Here is an 8569-nt window from a genome sequence, read left to right on the forward strand (position 1 = left end):
TTTAATAATCATGCGAGTTTCGTTGGATTTACATCTACAAAACCAATCAATAAAACCATAACATACATGCATAGATACATATATATGTCAAACATCGTTAAACTCACTACTCGTTCAAGCAGCCGCCAATAGCATAATGGTGAGGAGCCTTGACTGCCGTACAAACGGTCGGGTTTCAATCCTTGCTTGAGGTAGTTGCCTGTCTAGCCGCACTGATGAGCTGTGAAACAGTGAAACAGTACTGTATGTGGATGACTATATGTATATATATATATAGTTATATATATATAGTTATATCTATATATATATATATAGACATAACTACTTAATTTACTCACATAAAATTAATATACGAAAGTATAAATTTATGTGTAAACTTTAAGTATTTACTTCAAAAGTGCTCAGTACGTAGGTAGAGCTAGTTAGTAAGTTATAAAATGTATATGGCGATCAAGCTACAATGAATATTCCGCGTTTCATCCACTCTAGGATTCTTCAGGCTTACATAAATAAATCGTCATAAAGACAAAAAGAGTAAGTCGGTCAGAGAAAGCGAAGCTGTCACTGCTCGACATCCAATACAATCATGCATCGCACCCATGCACCTTTCAGAAACGTCAAAACACCAGTAATAATTTATAATCCAACTTTTCTGTTATGATGAAGTAATGTCCCTGAATTGGGATTCCACTGAAAAGACAAGGGTGAATTTACAGTTCCACCCTCCTTTTGTCGGGGGGGGGGCAAAAAACTCGGTAAAATTATCTTTCTCAGCATCAAGCAACTTAACCAACATTATAATAAGCTCCAACAATAGGAAAATCAGCAAAATAAGGAATAATAACGAGTTAACATCGAATGAAAGTGTCTTAGACAGAAAATGTAATTGCAGAATACCTGGTAATTGTCCGTTGGGTGGGAAATGCCTAACCTCAGAAATAGTGTATAAATGCGAGATTAAGACCGACAGTACTAGGGAGATATATCCTAGGGCAACGGATTGCGTTTTTAAGGAAATATATAGAAACCATGTAGTATCCTTTAAAAAGGAACCAGAGATGGAAACTAATAGAGAAGGTGTTAACGATAGCAGGGGGGGGAGGGTACAAGAATCAACACTAGAAATAAAAGAAGGAATACAACTGCATTAGGGGATTTGGTCAGGGAACTTAATAGAAACAATAAAGATTTTGAATTGAAATTGTTAGTAGTGGATAGGGGAGGAAGTATAGACCTGGGAAACCAAAAAGGTAGAATCTATGTTTATTGGAAGCCTTCTACATAATGAATTGTAAAGAAGAAATTTTGAATAAAAGGCTAGATGCTATACAGGGATGTCTTCATAGGAATAGGTTTCTGCTATCACGCCGTAAATGTAACCGAGGTAAAAACTTTTTATAACAACAAAGATCCTTGGATACAAAGCCAAATTTTAATGTAGAGTTAAATAGATCGGAATGATGTAGTCTAAACGAAGGGTCCAAATCTAATAAGCAAATATAGTTTCTATTATTCTAAATGGGATAAGAAATATAAATAAAGTATAAAGCTTAACAAAGATTAGAAACATTGTTCCATAACCGCAAGCACTTTTTTAGTATTTAGTTGTAGTAGTATTGATGGTGAAATAAGTGGTACCGTTTCCAGATCAATAAAACAACTTAACAATAAACTAGCAATTATTAAAAAAATAAATTGGCAATTAGTGGATTGGAAATTAATTGATATTGTTCTCTGACAACTAAGGCTTGTAGAATCCCTGCTTGTTGATTTACTCTTGTTCTAAATGTTTTTATCCAAAAATGCAAGGGTAAACACCTTTTCATCAGAGTGAAACACATTTGTAGCTATTGGGTGGTTTTGTTGTCAGAATAATTTTTAATAGGATATATATTATTTTATTTAGGTATCCAAGAACATAATACCCGAATTGTAATTTTGGTTTTGGAGTCATGAGTAACCCCAGTAGATTATGGATGGATGGCAAATGTAGGTTAAACCCATGGGTATATAATCAGCTTTAAGATTAAAAATATGCTTTAAATTCTTAATTTGTTAAATAAGCTACCATAGCCTTTTTCTGTATCTGTTTAATTAATAGACGCTTTTTAGTATTTACTAGACTTGAAACATCAAACGGCCCTAGTTGTCTCCCTTTAACTGTTATAAGTACCTACGACGTCCTTTGTTCCACATAATTTTTCAACTAATTTTTGGAAAATTAATAACGTGATGGATTATCTCCCTTCGTAGTTCGGTTTTCCCAACTATCGAGAACCACAATAGATTAGAACGAAAGAGAATAATTAAATATTAAATAATAAAAAATAGAATAGGATACCTAACTTGGAATGTTGTATGAGGATTAATAAATATAAGGTAATGTAATTCTTTATTTCCCTATTTAATAAAATATTAACCTAAAACTGGTCTTAAATCTAAGTAATAAGATAGTCGATATTTTGCAAACATTGAAGCCACCATTGGGCAAATACGAAACTAAAAATAACCGTAACGTTATAGTTCTGGCCATATTATAAATATAAAAATAAAATTAAAAAAATTTTTTAAAAAATAATTATGTGAAATAAAGAAATATAGAAATCTAATTTAGGAATTACATGGATAGTATTATTAAAATATATTAAATGGCTACGGGTTTTTGTGATAAGTTCTTATGATAGGATTTTAAATAAGGATACGAAAATTAGGTGATATATTAATATTTAAATAATCTCTTGGCAAAGGATGCGTCCAGGATAAATGTTTTCGCATACTTCATTTCCTTTAAAGGAAATTTCTTTAAATAATGTAATATTGTTAAGTGTTTTTTATTCAAGAAGTTTGAAGAAAGGCTGGTTAATTTTCAAACACCATAATGCTTGCAATTGTCCAACCGGTCTTGAAAGAATTGTAACTTACAATGAAATACACTTTTTGTTGCTACCATTTCCTTTTTTGAAATCTTGGTTTTGTTAATACAGTATATATATATATATATATATATATATATATATATATATATATATATATATATATATATTTGGATTATTTATCCTTCACCAGACTATCCATTCACGTGTAATCACCTTTTTCTTCACCATATTCCCTCTGCTTAACTTTTTTGTTATCAAATAAGATCTTTTACTTACTTGTTGTTTCATCAAATACTTTTGTATGCAAAATCCGATCCCGCATTTTGCTAATTCCTACCCTCTGATGAGAAGGAAAGTATTTCTTCGAAACTCTGCGGATTAAGGACTATCCACTTATTAAGTGTTTCCTTTTCAGATTAAATATGTTTTTAACTCTTTTTCAAAATGTTTTTTAACATGATTTATTAACTGTTTGCTCATATATATATATATATATATATATATATATATATATATATATATATATATATATATATATATCCATCCATGCTTCTGTTCAGTTTCGAAAGACAAAGGATACCGCCTGTAGGAGCAGTAGCGCATGTAATTGTGAGACAAGGGTTGTGCAATACTCAATCACACCTTTCCTGAATATGTTTAAGTCCAGTGGCAAGGAGAAGACCAGGACGACTGGAAACAATGCCGAGATAAGCAGAGAGCACATACAGCACCTGAAAGTCCCAAATGGTCACCCATTTAGTACTGACCAGGTTCAATGTTGCTTAACTTTGATGATCCAGCAGGAACCGGTGTGTCAACGTGATTATGCCATAATATATATATATATATATATATATATATATATATATATATATATATATATATATATATATATATATATATATATATATATATATATATATATATATATATATATATATATATATATATATATATATATATATATATTACGGCATTATCATATATATACATATATATATATACATATATATATTACGGCATAATCATATATATATATATATATATATATATATATATATATATATATATATATATCCAAGGTGCCTTCAATAAGTTTCCAGACTTTTTTTGTTCAGGCATTGAAAATTGTTGTAGACACTTGAAAATTCAGTATGTTATTTCTCTACATCTTATGAGATGACTGAATAATTTTTATTATTTCAGGTTCAAATGAACAGCTACAGTAGGAATTGAAATACACCCTACTAAAGCTGGTGAATTTCAAAAATGAAATCTGGACGTGAGGACTCTTTAGAAGCAATAAAATTGTGTTTTAAACTTGGAAAAATGACACAGAAAAATGACACTGAAAAATGACACAGAAAAATGACACAGAAACGTATGGAATGCTTTAAACTGCTTTTGGACTATCTTGCATGAATCAAGCATCAGTTTTTGAGTGGCATGAGAGAATTTTGTGAATAAGGATTTTCGTAATCCTATAGAGACAATAAATTTGATGTCAGTGTGGAAACTGTACGCACAATTATTTGAGAGGAACTGAAGATGCGGAATGATTTGCGCAAAGTTTGTCCCACAGGTGCTCTATGTTTGTCACAGACTATTTGACCAAAATAGGAACCAATATAGTTCCTCACCCTCTCTATAATCCAGACCTTGCTCCCTGTGACCAGGAAAACCTTAGAGGCTGCCGTTATGAGACAATTGATGAGATGTAAGAGGCTGTGACAGGGGTCACTGACACACTCATACAAGGGGACATTCGTGGGGCCTTCCAGAAGTTGTTGGAACAAAATAACAAGTGTATTGCAGCCAGAGAAGATTACTTCGAAGGAAACTAGAGTTTTATGTGTTTACTATCAATAAAAGTGCCCCTACAAAAAGTCTGGAAACTTATTGAAGGCACATTGTATATATATATATATATATATATATATATATATATATATATATATATATATATATATATATGTATGTATGTGTGTGTGTGTGTGTGTGTGTGTGTGTGTGTGTGTGTATTTCCCGTTTAATGGCTCTTGTGCGCTGCGACGTTGTTTGGCTGTGGAAATATATATACATATATATATATATATATATATATATATATATATATATATATATATATATATATATATACAATATATACTATAGTGCTCCTCACCTTGAGTTGAGCATATTGAGAAGTGAAAAACGAATTACCATTAGCATATAAGCGACGCTCTTTGTGTAAACAAATCGAGCGGAGGTATTTCGGACGATATCAAAACATCGTTAAACTCACTACTCGTTCAAGAAGCCTTGACTGCCGTGTAAACGGTCGGGTTTCAATCCTGGCTTGAGGTAGTTGCCTGTCTAGCCGCACTGATGAGCTGCGAAACAGTACTGTATGTGGATGACTATATATATATATATATAATTATTTTCTACTATAATAATTAAATACCTACAGACACTAGTGTTTCATCCTTTCGGGAATCCTCAGTGTAGGGTGTCACGATTAATACGATATTATAATAATATATAATATGTTAATATATATATATATATATATATATATATATATATATATATATATATATATATATATATATATATCCACAGCCAAACAACGTCACAGCGAACAAGAGCCATTTTGAATGCTTACTAGACATTATCCTCGGGTGTCTAAGGTCTCTCTGTACAGGGGTTTGTCAGAACAACCTGGCATGAGGATACTTTTTCCATAGAAGTAAACCCTGACCAAATATTCAAAATCACATATTATTCGCTACCCAAATAAGATCTCCTCACTATGGCTAACCCACATTAGCTTTTACGAGGAATGGTGCACCTTCTCCAAGTGATATTACCTCAAGTAATAGCACGAAGCTGGATACTCCACCAGACTAAATAAATTCTTGTCCTGGAATCCAGTAAGACCAAGAGACCAAAACGAAAGATATACTACAACGTATGAAAATGGTTAATTGGGGAGAGGAAAATTATGTTCTCAATTTCTTTACTAACTCAGTACTTGAGAGATAAAGAACTTAAATGGAACATTCGAATATCTAAGTATTTCATATAGAGTTCAAGTGTTAGCCCCAAGTTGTGGGTCCCTTGATTTCTGAGAACTTCGACTGAAGTAAAATAAAACAAAAAAAAAAAGAAATACATACATATATATATATATATATATATATATATATATATATATATATATATATATATATATATATATGAACAAATGATTAATAAACCATGTTAAAAAGAATCTTGAAAAAGAGTTAAAACATTTAATTTTAAAAAGGAAGCACAAGATAAGTGGATATATATATATATATATATATATATATATATATATATATATATATATATATATATATATATATATATATATATGCATTCTCGGAGACATTTGTTTATATTTGAAGTTCACGGGACAACCGATAGAGGTTGCTTCTTATTCAAAGAAGCGAAGGCGATAACTCGCCCCGTGGTCCTCTCCTACAGAAGTGCCCAAATGTTTTCGTTCACGTGTGAATCTGAGGCCACCAATGCCGTTCCTCCACCTCCGCACGAGAATCGATTGCTTCTAGTCTCAGGGGTTCACCCCGTTACAATAATCGCCACATGAGCGAGTCCAATTTACAAAAGGGTGTGACCCAACAGTTTCATACGTCAATCATTTCCCCACCACTTCACCAACCCTGCCAAAAAATTATAATGCTGCGACAAAATGAAAAGCAGATTAAAAATGTCCTCTAATTTCGCATATCTTGAAAAGCGTACGTTTTGTTTACCGGAATAAACAATGCCTGGGGCGTAAACAAACTATAATGAGGAAATAATTCAAGCCATAAATCATCGGCTGCTGAAATAATCTATGAGAATAGAAAAAAAGTGGGATATGGCCTTCGGGCTAAGATCATAGTAATACGGTATTATGGTGAAGGGTGCCGGCCAAGAGTATTCGGCGCTTCTACACTATTGGGGCGAAATTTCGGAAATCGTAATACTGAATCTCACAAGAAAACAATGGTATCTACGTATTCTTTGTATCTTTAAGAAGATTATATCCAAAAATTACGAAAATCGATAAGGAAGTTCCACAGCCATTCGATATTCTGGCACTCCATTAGGCAGTCCTTCAGGTGGCCGATTATCTGCCCATATCCATGCTCACTTCCGTTGGTCAAACATAGCAGTAAAGTCCGGTTCAATGATGGAGATAGCCGCGCACATGGAAACTTCCCCAACGATGATCCGGACAGCACCAGCAGGTTCAACAGTGATAACTTCCACTGCTTTTATTGCATTAATCCTTAACAACAGAGCCCTGTCGGTGGGGCATTAGAATACGCCGACTGCCCCCCCCCCCTGCAGAGGGTAAAAGTCCCTCAATGGGGGTCCTGGATATGACCATAAACTATATCCAGTGGTAAGGCCCCACCTTGTGGGCTTTGGGGAGTGTGGAGCCACCCTTTAATTACCATTGCTCCCAGGTCCACTCTGATCCGGAGTGGTAGTACCTGTTAGGGTCCCAACTATGGGTTAAATAGAAACCGACTTGAAAACAACAAATATATTCTATTAAAAAAAATTTTCTTCAAAATCTTTGGATTCGGCATTAAATAACCCGAAAAGGGTTGATATGCCGTAAAACAAAAAACAACCAACCAACCAACCTAACAACAGATCAAATCCAGAAATAAGTGTAAAGACAAAGATCAGTGTCTATGGGTCAGGGTCAGGGTTAGGGTTATCTTAAAACTCTGGAAAGGTTCCGTCGAAAACGCATCCGTAGAATACTTGAACATCAGTTGGAAGTCCTACATTACTGATACTACTGTTTTTGTAAGAATCCAACCACCATAGCATCGAAATGAAGAGCGTTTAAATGCGTTGGACTGGACACCTACTGAGGATGAGAAATGATAGGATACCGTAACAACTGTTTTATGATGAGCCTTTCCTTAGTAAAAAGACCGCAGCATAAACCTACGAAAAGGTTTAAGGATGTGTTAAGGGCTAATCTCAAGTTGTTAGAGATTGTTACAAACGACTGGGCAGTTCAAACTGCGGATTGAAATAAATGGAGAAAAATAATATCAGGCGGATGCAGAAGATTTGAGGAAAAACCTTTTAAACATGCAGTATTGAAGTGTGCCCTTGGAAAGACGGAAGAATAAGCAATTCCTGGCGAATTGCAACAAGAACTGAAATGAACAATCTGTGGCAGATTTATTCTGTCTAAAACCGGTTTACTAAACCAGGTGACGTTACACAATGTCAGACATGATCAACAATTGTCTGAGGCTGTGCTGCTTCCCAGACCAAACAAGTATTACTGTGATATCTCTGCTTTTGTCTTTAATTTAACAAACGTTTTGACAAGACTCTCAAAAGTGCATAATGAAAGCTTACAAGAAACAACACCAAATACTGGCAAGTTCCTCTGTCATCATTGTGAATGATTATGGAAGAGTGTAGCTGGTTTGAAGAGCCATGTACGTGCGCATGGACGCTCTACATCAACCTCAAGCGACGGTAAAATTCTGCAAAGAATTCGTAATCATATATATATATATATATATATATATATATATATATATGAACAAATGATTAATAAAACATGTTAAAAGGCATCTTAGAAAAGGATTTAAAAACATATTTAATTTTAAAAAAGGAAACACAAGATAAATGGATAG

The sequence above is a fragment of the Euprymna scolopes genome, chromosome 40 (assembly GCF_053919585.1).
Source record: "Euprymna scolopes isolate OS-2025 chromosome 40, ASM5391958v1, whole genome shotgun sequence".
In the NCBI taxonomy this organism is placed as follows: Eukaryota; Metazoa; Mollusca; class Cephalopoda; order Sepiida; family Sepiolidae; genus Euprymna; species Euprymna scolopes.